Source organism: Natator depressus, chromosome 18 (assembly GCF_965152275.1).
Source record: "Natator depressus isolate rNatDep1 chromosome 18, rNatDep2.hap1, whole genome shotgun sequence".
In the NCBI taxonomy this organism is placed as follows: domain Eukaryota; kingdom Metazoa; phylum Chordata; order Testudines; family Cheloniidae; genus Natator; species Natator depressus.
In genome coordinates this window covers 14,972,448-14,989,649 of record NC_134251.1, presented here as the reverse complement: position 1 = coordinate 14,989,649, position 17,202 = coordinate 14,972,448, and the positions used below count along the sequence as shown (strand labels likewise).

Genomic DNA, 17,202 nt, shown 5'->3' with positions numbered 1-17,202 from the left:
GCGCTATATATGAGGTAGGTACTATTATACACATATGTTCCATCCCTCGCTGCATGTAATAGTCACACGACATTCTATGTATGTGACACACATATGCCCATTCCTCCGGAGTTGCTTAGAGCTTGATCTGCACTGGCAGAGCGACACAGAGCAAGTCTGCACTGTGCCTGCCACCTCCCAATCCTTTGCTGCAGGAATCTGCCCAGCTCATCTCATCTCCATGCTCCCTAGCCAGAAGAGCTGGCGTCGGCTCTGGTGATCCTAGCACAGGGCAGGGAGTGATCAAGTCTTCGTTAGGCGGAGATGGTGGGAGCAGATGAAAGAGAGGGGTGACAGAGTAATTAACAGTGGGACATGAATACACAAACGCCTGCAATAGAGGCAGCGTCAGAAGGAGCGAGGTTATCACATTGGCACGTGCCACACCCCTCCACTGCACTGAGAGGCACAAAGACAACGTGAGCTAACGTGGTCCAAGCCTTGCCCATGCTGGAGTGGGCTCCTTGTACTCCATCGATCTCCACAGTCCCTCTTTGCCCTTAGTGTTTCACTAGCTTTCGCACACAACCCCACTGAAATGGAACCGGAGGGTAGCAAATAACCTACTGCACAACAGGGGGAAGAGGGGAAAACGCTGGCTAGTGATGCCTCTGCAAACCCTGGCTGTTACAAAGAGCCCCACAGAAGCCTTAGTAAATAGATGGAGCAGGCAGGACCCCCCGCTTTAAGGTCATGTCTGAAAGACCCACCAAGTAATGGGCAATGTGCCTGTCTGCATGGGAAGGATGCAGGGCGCAGACCCAGCTGCTAGGATCTTAACTCCTACTACCAGAAGGCCTGGGGATTTCAAACCCTTATACTTAATCCACTAAATTAACCCCTTCAAGAACCTGATCACAAGAGCAGCTCAGGACGGCAGCCCAGGGGATCCCTGGGAAACCATGCACTTCCTCCCTTTCAGGCAGCCTGGTAATTCACCACCCTTTATATAGTGGTAAACGAGTACACAAACACACACACACACACCCGGCAACCAACGGGGCACAATTGCCATGCTCCCACCAATTACAGCCCCCGCTTGCCATTGCCCGCTGCTGCAGAAGCGCTTTATGCGCACAAGATGCCACTTTTGTAACGGACACTAAAAACAGAAGCCCGGCCCATTCAGCGCTCCAGCTTTGACCACGTTTCAAACCAGTCCAGTCCCTCCCTGCTGCAACTGGCATTGTCCTGCCACCTGTGTCCACGCTAAGCAGCAGAAGGAGGAGTGGAAGGAAAGGTGGGTTACACATGTTTCACTAATCAAGCAGGCATTGGGGGGGAAAAAGTTTATCCGGGGGGCTGAAGTAAAGCTGACGCCATCGACAGGCAGGCAGCAGAATGGTGGCAAGCTGCACTGCGTGCTGGAGCCATGGGGTAGAGCAAAGCTTGGGCTGGGCGGGGCTTAAGCTTCATGTTCTCGTTATTCGAAACATCAAAGTCACTCTTGCAAATCAAACACCGACCTGGAGTCTCTCTCATTAATTTGTCACAAGTCCCATGGTGAGAACAGCTCTGAGCAGGCTGGCTGACTTCTAATCATCCACAGAATTAATCAGCTGTTTCAGGGATGGATGCAGGTCAGAGGTGCATTCCACCCTGGGTTTGGCATCAAGGCCTCTCTCTATAACAAGCTCCAGGCCACCACCCTCACTAGAAATAAACACGGTCACGAACAGAATCTGCCCCGAAGAAACGTTCAGCAGTGAAACCAGAAGAAACGGCTCGACACGTGAAGGATACAGTCAAATGGAAAGGAAAGTAGTGTATATAGCAAGCTGGAGAGAGGAGGACAAGAAAGAAATGAAGAGTCATTTTAACCTGTTCTCTGCTATTGAATCCACACTTTGCAAAATTAGCCAGAGAGAGGATTCTGGACAGAAGGCAAGAAGACTGACACTGACCTCCTCTGTAAAGGGATCGGGATCGACAGATGGAAGGTGCTAGTGTGAGCTACGTATTACTAGTGAATGTTCCAGACTCAAAACTGGTCTTCAATTCCATAGTCTGACAAACCCACCAGACCAAAGCTGAACCCTGCCTCTCACTAGCCTTGCCCAGACTGCATGGCATCAGCGCTCAGCCTTTGGCAAACCCCCCCCCCCGCCCCGGGTACGGTAGGGGTAGCCTTCAGCTTTGGGCCAGATCCTTCCACACTGGCGTTTGTGGTGGCTCAGGTTTCTTTGTCTGCTGCTCATATTAAATATTAAACATGGCAATGGCACCTTAAGGCTACACTGACCGGAGCGGAGGTGCCGGCCCTAATTACCCACGATCGCACTCAAATATGCATCGGCCCGACAGACAGCAATGGCTGCTGTGAGCTGGATCCACCATGAAAGTTCTGCTTGCAATCCATAACGTACCGAGGGCTTCGCCATGAACATTATAGACAGAAGAGGCTCGCTCGGGGGGAAAAGGGGAGAGCCCAACAGGCATGGAATAGGCAGAAGCCTTGCCCAGTCTTTCGTGATTAGTACCAGTTTGGGACTCGGTACTGTCTAAGGAACAAGAGACTTTCGGACAGACACAGAAGACGAGGTGATGTGCAAAGCCAGAAGGGAGTAGCTCTGCCTCATTGAAGAGCTCCAGCACTCTGGCTCTGTTGGTGCTGGGCTGCCCGCAAAGCTCTGCCAATACCCTGCAACCTCTGACCTACAGCCTTCTTTTGCTCCTGTACAGGGAGGCTACCAGTTTCACTGGGTAAGGCGGCTAGGGGCTCTCAACCGTGACCCACTGCAGGTCCAATGCCAGTTCCTCAGTGGGGGCATGTATTTAATGCACTAGTTCACTGCAGCAGCCTGCCCCACAGCAAAGGGAAATCTTTAGTCTGGCAAGGGGCACTCAGGAAACCTACATTTGCATGGTGCAAATATGCCCAGTCCGACGGGGTGACAGCTGTGCACCACAGAGCCTCCTCTTCCTGGCCAGCATTTGACCTGTCACAAAAACGACGAGTCGCTCACTGTGTCACAGAGATCGTGGGGCGGGGATGCCAGAGAGACGGTTCTGGAGTGTCTGTGGGAACACCGCTGTCACTGCTGGTGAACGGCAAGGGGTGGGGGGAGAATGGCCTGCGGGAAAAAGTGGCTCTGGAGGAGCCAGAGAGACAAGCCTGGGGCGGAGGGACTGGAATCAGTGACTGAAGTGCCAGATCCAGACTCTGGCACCCTGCAGGCTGGATTCTCAATCCAATGGTGAGAGCCAAACTGTCTCGAGTCGGCAGCAGCTGCTCACAGGACATGGTGTGCAGCAGTGCCCCCTACTGGGGAGGCCAAGGGCCAGCTGGAGGCAGGTGGGCCTGCCGGATGGGGAATTGGAGTCAGGAGAACTAGGTTCAATTCCTGCCTCCACCAGTGACCTGGTGGGTGACTTCGGCAAGTCACTTCCCCTATCCACACCTCTGCTTTCCCTCCCTCGCTGTGTCCGGCTCATCTGTTGGACCTTGAGTTCTTTGGGGCAGGGACTGTCTCTCTCTATGCATCTGTACAGCGCCTAGCACAATAGGGCCCTGCTCTCAGCACAGGTAAAGTTTTCCCACACGCCTCCCCGTTGGCCCGTCCCCTCCATGCCGGGAGAAGCATCATTCCTCCCAGGCACCAACCCTCTTCCCTCAGCTTCAGACCTCTCCACTCCTCCCACCACCACGCTGTGGTGACACTGCTCCCCGGCTCGAGCCTCATTTGTATTGGGGCCTGTCCAGATTCAGTGCAGCAGGGTCGGCTTCTGAACTGCGTTCGGCATGTGCCACCGGCACCTGCAGCGCTGTAAAGGGGTGATGAATGCCGTTAGGATCTGTACAGCTGTTTCCAGCAGAGAGGCCAATACGGTTGTTCTTATGCAGGAAGACCAGTGGCTGGACTTGTTGCTCCCTCAAAGACCCTGGGATGCTGAAATCTTTAACGAAGGCCCGGACTCAAATCATACACGTGTAATTTACAAGAGCTTTGGGGAAGTAGCCACGGGTCCTACACTGAATCACACGGCTACAGGATGAAGTAGACTGTCCCACTTGGTCATCAGAGTCAGGTACAAAGCTGCAAGGAAGCTTATTCAGAACCCATAGAGTCTTCTTAGCCTCCACAGGATAAAAGCCAGTGCCAGGCACAAAATTAAGCCAGCAGGAAAACCTCACATAAAAAACCAAGCCAAGTTCGTTCCAGGGCTGAGCTGATGGTTTGTCGTAACACAACAGGTCGGCCCTATAAGGAATTGAGAGGAGGATTCCAGCATGCTCCCTGCTCAGCAGAGGCTAGGAGCACACATCGGGGAGAGAGCACCCAATTTCTCTGATGATAGCTTTCTGGACACAATTCCCCATGACTATGTGGCCAGCAGGACAACCAGCCAGATGGTGGAGCTGGGATGAGGGGAGGGTTTCGAAGGAGGGGTGGGTGGCTGCGTTGATACTGCCCGAGTGAGGTTCCAGGATCAGACAAGACAAGGCAATACAAGCTTGACAGTTCTCCCATCTTCCCCTTTTCCCTGGATAGTTAAACCTTGCAACATGAAAGTGCATAAATTGATCCTCAAGAGAAAGCTAAAACTTCACTGCAAATGGAGAGGGGAAAAAAATACTCTCAAGAGATCAAAAGTGGTGTCTAATAACCACCGCTACTTTCCAAAAGCTGAGCAGTAAGATGAGCTATGTTTAGCATCTATTCTCTCTCCAGAGCAACCCTGAACCAGTGCGAACTGGCTGAGCTGAAGCGTGCTCTGCCACGGCAGAGCTCCTGGGGTGCACAGCAGAGCCAACATCCCAGAACAAGTAATGGTCACGTTCCCATTCCAGGAAGAAGCAAGGAGCCCTGAGTGTCTGCTGCTGACAGAGCGTGCCCTGCCTGCCTCTGGCAGGGGGCCAGCCACGTTCTAGGCGCCTCGGAGAGCCATCTTCACCCGCAGTGGGTCCACACCAGGAAAGCCACAAGCAGAGATAATGGAAAGTTATCCAAGTAACAAGCAGCTTTGCCAGTCCTGAACAGGATCCTTCCACAGCCACCCTGTACCATTTCTATAGCCTGGCAGTGGATTGGTTTCACATCCTTCTGAAAGGTCCCATTCTGCTTCCATGGGAGTTTTCTACCTTTCTTAGGTCCTTACAACAGTATCTGACCACCCCGGTCTTTAATACATTTATCCTCATGATGCCCTGGTGCAGTAGGGAAGTACTAATCTCCCCCTTTTCCACACAGGGAACTGAGGCACAAAGAGGCTAAGTGACATGCCCACGGTCATGCAGAGAGTTTGTGGCAGAGCTAGAAATTGAACGCAAGTTTCTTGAATCCCAGGCTAACACACTAACCACTAGGCCATTCTTCCTCATCCTCTAGCCACTGGCTGACAGGAACAGGTAGAGGCCCAGGATGGCATGGTATAGTTGGTACCACCCTAACAGACCACTGCCATGGGATTGCTGACTTCATCAGTGACCTTCCAGTGGGGTTCATTCTGTCATCTCCTTCTCGGGTGTTATTGAGGAAGAGAGGCCGTGGCATACTGGGGGAAATCATACATTCTTCCTCCCAAACCACACTGGTACAAAGAGCAGTTGTAAGGTTTTCTGTATTCCCTTTCACATTTCAGGTATTTGTGCTTAGAACAAGAACTCTCTTCCCTCTCCTTCCACCCCCCTTTTCTACAAGCAGAGCTCTGATTTTGTCTCCTATGATTTCAGCCTATTGCCATGGGAATTATTCATGATTAGAAATCAGCAGAACGCTGTACGTTTACCACTGTAACTTCGGTGCAGGTTCCAGTAAGCTGGGAAGCAGCCAGACCCCGCCATGGGAACACAAATGGTCTTGGGTCACCAAGCAAGTGTAACAACACAAGTGTCTGATCGACTTTGGAGGGAGCTGCGAGCTCCCCCTTCCTCTCAAGATCAAGCCCTGAGCTGTGGCACAGAAGTGCAATGAAAACAGATCAGTAGGTCAATACCCCCGTCTATATTTTAATAAAGTCTTAGGGAGCTGCAAGGCTGTATGTAATTAAAGGGAGAAGCTGGCAGGGGGTGGGGATAAAGTTGCTGAAGAACCCAGTATAAAAATTTAACAAACAGAAAGGGCCATTTTTTGTGATGTGATGTGTGACAAAATTCCTGCCATGCTCCAATTCCCCTGACTTCTCCGCACACCACCTAGCAGCCCTCGGACAGGCGGCTCTTCGACTTTCCCAGAAGGAAAGGAAGGACAACAAGCTCTGCCATGAGCACTGTAAGTACCATAGCAAGGGCCTGGCTGTGTGTTAATTACAGGGCTGCTGCAGAGTGAAAGAGAGGGAGCCACCCAGAGGAGTTCTGGCGAGGTCACAAACAGCGAGAATCCAAAACGATGGTGTTTTAACGATCCTCGAGGCTAGTAGGCTATTAACGGACTGGCAGAAGTTTGGTTCTGGCCTTGTGCTCATTAGCTACTACCTGAGCACCCGGCACAGCCCCTGGTCAGAGCCTGAAACCATTACAGGCTTTCTCCAACATCTTGGGAAAATTACCCCCAGCTTTCCCAAAAGCCTTCAGAATATACACCCACCACCTGCGCAGAGATGCCGTGCAAAGCAAAACACCCAGCCCCTGTGCACAGCAACTGACCCTCCCTCTGGGGAGACCTCCACGTTCTAGTCCATCAAAGAATTTTAGGCAGACACTGGATTTTGTAGGCCTCTCCCTTCCCCCAGTGCTTAAACCCAAAGCTATTGGCATGAAGGATCTTGGTACCCTGCAAGACGATTCCCCACCAGCAGCCTCATCCTGGTTTGACATGACAGCTGGCTGCCACAGCAATGATTCCCCCATAAGGGAGGCCTGGGAGTTCAGGTAGGGGGAAAACGAGACTCCCTCTGCTCCCCGCTGCAGAGCTGGAGACCCTGTTTACATGCACAAGGCCTCAGTCAAGGAGGATTTACTTAGCCGCAATTGTGTTTGTGACAAGAGGCTTGGCAACACAATCAGGCAAGATGGTCTCTAAGTAGTTTAAGAGGCCCATGTGGTGCCAATGGCTTGGGGTCAAATGCGATTTGCCCTGAAGCTTTTCTTACCTCCCCGTCTCCAGCATGGAGACGAGAGGTCATGGCAGCCATTCAGGGCCTGGAAGGAGCCTCAGTGGGGCTTAGCATCAAAGCCTCACTGTCTGGGTGAATTTGTTAGGTGAAGAATTGATGGAGGTGGACACAGGGGCCTCAGGCCTTAGTTAGATGGATTACGGCTGCAGTGGATCAATTTCCCCACTCAAGCTGCCGAGAGCTAGCCCAGCTCCAGACTCCACGCTCTGTGTGTGTGTGTGTGCGCACGTGCGGGGTGGAGAAATGATTGGTGGGCAGAGGAAGAAGAGGAGGGCTGTGGTGCATCTAAACTCCCTGGATCTAGCTGAGCCCCTCCAAGCAGCCGGGGCTACGAATTCATTCTGCAGGGGCCAAGAGGCAGAGGATGGGATCAGCAGTGGAAGCCGGCCGGGCGCACAATGGGGAAGAGACTGAAGAGTTTACGGGGTTTTGTTTAAGTGGTGTTTTTCCAGTTTTCCCTCCTGGTACGACTGAATTTCCCCTCCCTGGCCCCCTCAGGCAGGTGCTGAAGAAAGGCCAGAGCTGTTTGTCTGGAACCAGCCAGGCCCCTTGGGAAAACAGCCCAGGGCACCACTCCGAATGTTGGCTTGGAGACGGGGTTGGAGAGCGGGGGAACAGGGAGGCTGTGGAAGCCGGCGGGGCTCACTTGCCAGAGAGGGGGGGCCATTTCTCAACCTTCCCGTGACCCTGGTGCTGCAGCTCTACCCCTGCCTTTGAGAGAAGCTTTGGGTCCCAGCTGCAGCAGCGCTGGGCAGCAGCAAGGAACTGCCCCAAGCTCCGTTGCAGGGTCTGGAGCATCTGGGTGTGAATTCGGGGAGTGCTGACCCTGCTGCCTACCCAAGCACATGCAACAATTCAGCTGGGAGATCACCCACCATCTTAGGGCCCAGCAAACCCACCGTTGGCCTTCCCAGCTCAGCCCAGCATGAGGAGCTTACAGCAGGGAGGCGAGAACATGGATTATGTCAGAACACAGGACAAAGGACCCGGTTTAGGATCATTTGCTGGGGCACCTGGTTACTCTGTTCTCATCCCATCTCCGGCTGCAACGAGAGCCCAGGATGCCCAAGCTCAGTCACTGTGGGACTTGCCAGGAGGAGACCAGCCAATCAGACAGGTGCTTTCCTGCTTTCTGGAAGTCCATTTGCCTTCTCCCAGCGGGTGCAGCAGGAAGACGCCAGCCCTGTGTAGGCACCACGGCATGCCATCTCCAGGAGCCACTCGTGAGAAATCCCCAGCTGTGGCATGAACACCACCGCGCACTCCAGTTACATGAACCGCCACAGGACCGGCCCTTCACGTATATATGAGGATGGACTCCAGCATTGGGAGGTCCTGCCCCAGCATCAGAGCTTGCGCGTCCCTTGATCACAGCATTCAAACAGAGCCTTCCCCTTGAAGGCAGGCTAAAGCGAGGAAATTCCATCTGAAGTCACAGCTACAAACCATCACAAGGCAAGCCAGCCTGTACTCAGGCCTGAGCAGGCAGACCTGAACGGGAACATAGAAAAAGAGGAATAGGGAAGCCTTACCAGCTCAAACGTGTTACCAGCTCAAACGTGGCCTTCCACGCTCATCTAACAGGAGCCACTAGTTTAGAGATAGCGGACCAGAGCTGTTACATTACCCAGATCTGAGCAACACTGGAGCTGACTCAAGGAATCACAATCTGGAATTCAGCTCTTTGGGGGGGGTTGTCTCCCCAGAACCCCAGAGGTAGCCCTGCTATCCAGCTTGCTCATGAATTGCCTTTCGTCACTTACAATTGCCAATACTGATTGCCTAAAGCTCCGGGAGGAAGACCGTGGTCAGCAGCTACCTTCCTCTGGCATGCCGGAACGCTCAACAGTAAGGGCTTGTATTTACGTACAGCACTGCGTTCGTGAAGACACTCCTACGTGGCCCATTGGTGTAGTTAATCCACCTCCCCGAGAGGCGGCAGCGGGCTCCTGTTGGCAGCGCTCTGCCGACAAAGGGGTTAGGTCAGGAGAACGACATCTAGGTCTGTAGTGCAGACCTGGCCTAAGTGTAAAAAACTCAACTGCATGGGAGACAGGGCTTTCTCCAAGGTCGGTCTGAGGCTGTGCAATGGACTCCCCCAGGAGCGAAGGACCATCCCAAACCTCCCCACCTTCCGCTCCAAGTGTGCAGTGCGTTTCTTTGAGCTGCCTTCTCTAACACAACCACAGAGCAACAGATATATTGAAACCCACAACCCATCAAACACAAGACACTTCTCTGCACCTGCTTCTTTTGGGAGAGGATGAGAGACCAAATAATCCAGGACAGATGTGTGGCCCACTGTTCAAAGGCACTCGGACAAGGGTGGTGAGAAGAGCAGTATAAGAACCTAGATAGAATAGGAGAGGGGGGCCAGCAAGCCACTCACCTCTTTCTAAATTCACCTGTCAGAGAAGCAAAATGAACTGGGACTGCTTGGTAAGACCGCTGTAAAATAGGGATAATGGTACTGACCTACTTTCCGCTCACACACATACACCCCTACACACACCCTGCTCCAAACAGTTTACAATCTAAATAGATAAGACAGAAAGGAAGGTTTATTATCCCCTATTTTACAAGTGGGGAACTGAGACTCAGAGAGATTAATTGACTTGCCCAAGGTCACACAGTGAATCTATGGCAGAGGTGGGAGTTCACTCCAGATCTCTCAAGTTCCAGGCCACAGCCTTCACCACAAACCCATCCTTCCTCTCAGATGATATTTTTGCTCAGACTTTCTTTTGCAAGACATGACCAAACTCACTCCCCGCCAGCTGCAGGTGCCACACGGACTGTGCGAATAGCCAGCACCACAAAAGGCAGGGGGAGGAGGACTAAGGCCCTTGCATGATTTCTCAGCTGAAGTCAGTTATCCCTCCAATTACATCTTTATCGATAGCTCCCCAGGTAGAGGAAGCCACAGAAGCCCATTAATTACAGGCGTGAATTAAGGCAGTTAAATTAAACAGTCAAAAAGCAGCAACTCTCCCCCAGCACAGCACTGAGTGGGACAGGCAAGACCCAAACCACTGACTCCTTAAGTCTGAAGCAAGGTTTACGCTCAGCCGCAGACAAAGCCTATAAGACAGAAAGATCCAAAGCATCCATGCAGATGGCGGAGCCCCCGCCCCGTCTCCAACACTTTAGACATTGAACAGATTCTGCCAAGCCAGACAGAGAACCCCTTCCAGTTCCTGGGCTCCCAAAGTGTTTGCACTGTCAAGTTCCTGGGCAAATTTCCAAGCGATAACTGATAACAGAGGAAGACGGGGAAGTGGTTGGAAGAAGGGGAGCGACAGAATTATTGCCATCTCTGCTGAAACCCCAAGCAATTGAAGTAAAAATGTAATTACATTGTTGTTTTTTTCCCCTTGTGAAGTGAATTTAGCACTGGTGCAAGGCGCTGGACTCGTATCCCCACACGCTGGGGAACAGCGACTAAAAAAATAAAATAAAAAAAGCACAGAGCTGCTGGTGCGCACGCACCGTGGGCTTCCCCCCAGCACCCGGCTAAGCTGTCTCTGCCTGGCGCTGGAGGGGCCCCCATCGAGACGAGCTCTTTCACCATCACTCAGCGCAGGCCCAGCGAGGGTGGGGCAGAGAAAGAAAATGGCTGCTGATTCTTCTGAAGGGGGGTGAGGGGATATTTTGCAATCCTGGTGCGAAACAGATTTTAAATACAAAGCACCGCCGCCTTCCATCCCCGCCGGTATCCGCCAGCGATGCCACACGCGCATAGCTAGATGGGGACAGGCTACAACGCAGGACAAAACAGGCTGGATTTCCACCTCAGAGCACCGAGGCTCAGGGGAAAGGGAATGGTCAACAGTCAGCAAAGCAGCCGAGGCCTCAGTGATGGTCTCTCGTGAAAGGCTACCAGGATCTGGTCAGGAGTCCGCCTGCATAGACCTGAAGCCACAGCAAAGCACCGAGGGCAGGAGAGAGAGCGCCCCAGTGGCCAGACAGAGTCAAACTGTCAGATTTACGGCTCTTTGGGATTTAATCGGCTAACTGATTCTCAATGCAGAAGAGAAAAGCTGCCTGCAAAGCAAACACCGCCCTCACTCCTCTGCCCAGCCAGCCTCTGCTCTGCAAACCCTATATTTATGAGGCTGCCAGGCCAGAGAAAGTGATTTTTCCGATATTTAATTTATCAAATGGCTCTTCCTCCTCGTGCACCGTGGCAGGTTTTATGGGTCCATAAACAGGTGCTTAGCGCTCTGCCTGGGCCTGGTTGGGGAGGAACCCGCCTGGCTCCAACCGCACTCCTCAAGCCAGCGGGAGATTGACCAGCGGCTCCCAAAGCCATCAGCAGCACTGGCATCCATCCCCGAGCCCTGGTGAATAACTGGGAGGGGTCCCCTGTGGGCTGGAGACACCCCAGAGGACAGCATGCTGGTCGGAGGCACATTCGGGCTCAGAGCGGTGGGGGATGGTCTCCCTCTCCCAGCAGGAGTGTGGGGGAGACGGTGAGGTAGCCTCAGGGTTTAGGAGCAGGCCAGGGGCTCCCCAAGAGCGGCAGGTTGGCACATGTGCTTTGATCCAGGACGCCACTGAGCTCGGCTCTCTTCACCCCGGGGAAAGGAACAGCGACTGCCCCCGGGGTTCAGCCTGGTCTCAGAGAATATCCATGGGAAGGAAAGAGTTTCTTGGGGGACAGAGCAAATAGTGAGGATGGGCCCTTACGCTGCACCTCACATCCTGAGTGGCCCCCTTGGAGAGAGATTGAGGAAACCAAGGCACAGAGGTCAAGGGAGTTGCCTCAGGCCATAGGGGCTAGATCAAAACTCCCAGGTGTGGGGTAAGTGAAGCAGAGAGAAGGCCATTTACCCTTTCCCCCTACCTGCCCCCACCCCACTGTAACTGCCCAGGCATGGGGAAAGGTGGGATCTGATGTCACAGGTGCTGGGCCGGATTCCTGGCTTCCTGTGAGAGCATGAGGTTGGGGGAGGAGGAGAGTTGAATGCTGGCTTCGTTCCCCGCTCTGACATCACCAGTGCTTTGGTTGTGGAGCGTGAGGAAGGGAAGTCCGCGCAAGAGGAGAGACGGGGGGAAATGTCCCCCGAGTGGGGCACTGCACGTCTGATTAGCACCCAGCTAACAGAGAAATAGGAGGAATCAGATAGACTCATCAGCCCTTCCAGGGGGGTCTGGTCCAGGACCTGCCCCAAGGGTATTTAATTAGCAGTCATGTGCAGCTGATGGATTGGGTTGTGTACAGTACTGAGCACAATGTAGGCACTTCAAAAACCTGGCAGGCCATAAAGCAGCCTGGGCCCAGGTTGCCGTGGTCCCCTAAGCAGGAGCTGGGCGGTGCCACAGAACCACCTTCCATCCCTTCCCTCTCAAACTTGTTGCAAGTCACACGTGAAATGAGCTGGGTGGCCTCAAATTAGTTCCTCGCAAATGCATGCCCATGTCACAAAGCCGGAGAGCATGCCACGCTTGGCACTGTTTGCCCAGAAAGTGCCAGGGCCTGGAATCAGAAGGACCTGCCAGAGGGCAGGAGGGAGCTGCGGGGACACAGCGGGGAGGAGGCCTGGGAAGGAGGTATCTGAAGGGGCAAGGCGCATTGAGGGGGCTGTGAGGGGGAGCCCAGGCCGCTGCAGGTCAGGATTGCAGTGCACGGGGGATGCTGGAATCACACCCATCTGCACTTAGCCCCTCATTCCCACGACCACCAGTGTTCCCGCAGAGGGATACATGCTCGGTGGCCCTCCTGAACAGCAGAGCTTGCCCAGCACTGGGGGGGCCAGGGGAGCTCTACTTGAACTTCCCGCCACACAGGCAGGTCTCGCTCCCCCCACGCATGACAAGAATCGCTTTGCGTCAATGCTGCTGTTGTCTCTAACACGCTGCCGGCTGTGCTCCACGCAGATCTTACTCGCAATTACCCATGTGGAGACAGCTTTCAGAAACTCAGCAGAGCAGCCTCTGGGGGGAGGAGGAGATGGAGAGGTGGGGAGGAAATCCCAGGGTTGGCCTCACCCATCAGCCAAATGCCTCGTCCTATATATTCCACCCGACGGGCCAGAAATGCCACTCCACCCCCACAACACATCTTCCCTGCTTTGAAAGGGGCGTGGTTCCCTGTGCTCAATTACAACAGCTCCATTACACACACACACACACACACACACACAACCAACTCTTGACATGGATGCTAAAAACAACTGCCCCCGTCCCAGCCGTATGCACTGCAAAAAGAACCTGTAACGCCCACCACCTATTTCACTCGAGGGGCCGACGCGAAAGCCAGCTCGCTCTCTCACATGCACCCCTCTGTGCCAGGCCTGTCAGCAAAATCCCACCAGAACATTTCTGCTCCCAGAGCCCGACACACAACCACCCCGTAGCTCCCATATTCAGACAAGCCATTCCACCCCTCCCCGTGCTTCTGAAAAAGGGACAAGTGAGAATCTATGGGCCAGATCCTCAGCTGGCCGAAGCGAGACAAGCTCTTCTGGCTTTGGTGGAACCACACAGATTTCAACCAGTTGAGCGCTCCGGCAAAGATCGGCAGGGTTCCCACCTGTCCAATAGCAGGGACCATGATGGGGTTACGTATCCAGGAGAGGGCTGCGAGAGAACAGCGTGAGTCGTCCCAGTTTGGGGGAAGGGAGACGTCGCTCCATAAATCAGTCTGGGGTCGAGGAGTTTTCCAGGGTAGAGACTTGTTCATTTAAAAATCTCCAGCTTATTGCTAATAAATGACAACTTTGCACTCGTCAAACCCGCCTCTTCCAGTGGCTTCTGAGAGCTGGGGGAGGCGTCACAGGAAGGGCAGGCTGGGGATCCTTTGGACACTCAGTCTTATCCTCAATTTCAAAAGGATTCTTGGGGGTGGGGACAGGGGGGAACCTCTGGTTTTCCTGTCCATGCTTTGGAATTTTCAGAGGAAGGCCCAGTTTTATTCTCTCATCCTAGCCCCCCAACACTGGGCATGTGGGGGTGGGCATCATCCCACCATGGAGGTTAAAAGGCAGCTTCATTCTCCAGCCATTCCTTGCAGCGGGGAACCCAAACGCCAAACCCTGGGTCCAAAATTTGGAGCCAGCTTCCTCCAAGAATCCAGGGTTTCAGCTCAGCCCACCTTGCCTCATGCTTTTTAATCGATGGTCATAACCACAAAGGCTTTCGGAAGAAATATGGACTCTCGTTAACCTCGGTTATGCAAAGAGAACATGGAAAAAATTCACTCATCCCACTGGACCAGGCAGACTTGACATGACAGAAATTGAGAATATTAATGACACAAATGGAGTTTTAACGCAATAGGGTCATTTCCCTTATTTAAAGAGAAACCCGGACATGTACCAGAGCAGGATGTGATGCAATGGGAGATTGTGAGGGAGGCGGCATCAGGAGGATAAGCTCAGCTTTCCAGGATTTTGGTTTGCTGCTTCTCTATAATATAGTCTCATGTCTAGCTGGGTATCACTGTTTGGAAATCAAGATATTACATTTGAAAAAAAACCCTAGCCTAACCCAACCCAAAAGAGCATTAGGGCTTCAAGATAAAAATATAGAACCACAGATCCTCAGCTGGTGTAAATGGAAGTAAACTCCCTGAAGTCAATAGGGCAATGCAGATTTGCAAGAGCTGAGATCTGGCCCAGAACGTAAAGCAGTAACAAGCCCGAAGAGCGGCACTCTGTGTGGGGCAGAGTTGGAGAAAAAGCAATTGACAGCGCCTGCCAGTTGCTGTGTGCTCTGTGAGTACAGTGCATATTCGCAGCGCTCTGACAAGGTACCCCTCCCAGGAGTGCCTGCCTGCTGATTGATGCCATCACCACCCCGCACAATCGACTGCTGCCCGAGAACAATGTATGTGACTTCACTAATTCAGTGTCACGACTTCGTGGCCGTGAGGGGAACTGGGGAGGGCCAAAACTCTTGTATAAAAGAGAAAGAGATTCCATCCCCCCTCCCTCAGTGTCTTTCAATAGCTAGCAAGTTGTGAGAACTGGGAGTGGGAGGGGGTAAGTGGTTTAAGGCTACTAATGGAAGAGGTCCTCCACAATTAAAGGTTGTAAGGTAGGACAAATACAACCACATGGGCAAGTTACAGTACGGGTGTCTGTCTAGCTCCATTCTTCTACCGCTCCCGCCCCATGGTACCTGATCGCCCTGGCCTCACCAACCCTTTAACTGGATTAGGAGACCCAGGTACGGCCCAGGAGACTCTGCAAACGGGAGCCCCCATCCTGCAAAGACTTGCGCACATGCTTTACTTTAAGCCCGTGAGTAACCCCATGGACGTCGACGGACTACGTCTGAGCTGAAAAATTAAGCATGCACCCAAGTCTGCACAGAATGGGGGCCAGATGAAGGGTGACTGACGCCACCAGGTTCTCCGGCGCAGTCCCATACACACAGGGCTGGGGAGTCGGTCTTGTAAAGAAATCTGCACCCCCCTCTCTCCACGCTGCACCCCAAAGCACCACAAGGGTGGGGGAGGCGTTCCAGATTTTTATCAGGTGCATTTGAAACGTTTTATGCCCACAGAGAGGGCCCTCTTTAGGCACCCGCGTGAACCGTGTGCATTTCCACCTCCTGCCGGGGGACGCGGTGGAATGTGTCAGCTGGATGGGTTGGGTTATTAATATTTCAGAGCCCCGAGATGGGAGATACACCTACGTTCCTTTTTATTTTTGAATTATACGTCTTCTTGGGTCCAATTATAGATTAACGACATTTTATCTGGCATCTGTTTCTCCCCCATCTTCCTCCCCACCCTGAGAAAGCGAGAGAGAAAGAGAAACTAACATGCTATAATCGGCTGCATTTTTAGATGGGGTTATCTGTGCATTCAACCAGTGAAACATGGATAGGGTGATTGCACAGAATGTAGGGAGAAAATGAGACCTTTTTCCTACCAGGGAAATAGCATTGGGCTCTGGGGAAGGGGAACTCCACTGCAGCAAGGAGGGCTAAAATAAAGGGATAGCAGGGAATCCAGGAGCAGGAAGTCTTCTGGCTCCATCAGGGATGCAAATAACCCAGGGAATGGGAGAAGGTTAGGGTCGACATTTCTAAGCATCCAGCTGGCTCGCTGTCAAGAAAGACATTTATGACCATGGCAGTAAAAGGTACCCGATGCCCAGCTGCAAACCAGTTTCCATTTTGCCTCTGATGCCAGGAGGATACTCAAAGTGCTGTGCTAGCTGCAGTCAGAGCCTGACAGATTTTGTGCAGTGTTAGTACAGCAGAGAGCTCAAAGACGGGATGGGCCATGGTGACTCAACTTCCCCAGTCGCTCCAAGACCTGGAGCCTTTCCCAAACTGGTCTGTATATCCTAGGGATGTGGCTTTACCAACAAAGTTAAAGAACAGCTCAAACCTTCACCCTAGGCTTGGCTGCTCCAAAGATGCCTCCTTTCTGGACTGCTCAGCCCACACCCTATGTCCCCTCTCTCCAAAAGCACCTCCCACCTCTTTTATCCAGAAGAGGCAATGAGCCATCTGCCTCAGTGAGTCTGCAGAACCCACTTAACCCTTTCCCAGTTTAGGGAAGCACTGCCAGCCTGTTACCCATGCCTACAGGGGCTATTGGGCCAAGGTTTGTGGCACATTGGCAGGGGAGCCAGGGGAGCAGGAGGGAAGCTTGTACAGCTGTTGCCCATGCAGTGGTTAAGCAGAGGCCTTCAGTCTCTGAGCCTTTTGCCAGCAAAGACTTGAGAAAAAAGGATTTTTGTAAAGATGGTAAACCAATAGCTCGGATTATTCTACTTCTCGGGCAAGGTCTTGGGTTGTTCCTTTCCGAAGCCTCAGAACTTGTGAGCTTAACTATGCACTGACGAGACAAAAGAGACCATGAGGGGGAGAATTGCTCCCTCGCTCCTCCCGCACACTAACACGTCACCACCTTGAAAAGGGGCTTTCCCTGGCCATCCTGCCTGGAGCTCTCAGCACCGTGTGCCCAGGGCACCTCCTCCCCCACCGCCTCTCACTTGTCTGCAAACCAGCCACTCAGCTCTTCGTTCAACTTTCCCACCCCGGTACCAATGCCCAGCGCACCTGGGGGACAACTGCATTATGGCCGTCCAATTAGCCATCAGTACTTTTTCCCCCTACAAGCTGACTAAGATCCCACCTCTGGTC

The 17,202-nt window shown here is 52.9% G+C and overlaps 1 protein-coding gene across 9 annotated transcripts in view; it reads right to left on the bottom strand.

Annotated features, from left to right (window-relative positions):
- AGRN (agrin) overlaps positions 1-17,202 on the bottom strand; it is a 221,863-nt gene that overhangs the window by 91,430 nt on the left and 113,231 nt on the right. The gene's annotated exons all lie outside the window — the stretch shown is intronic.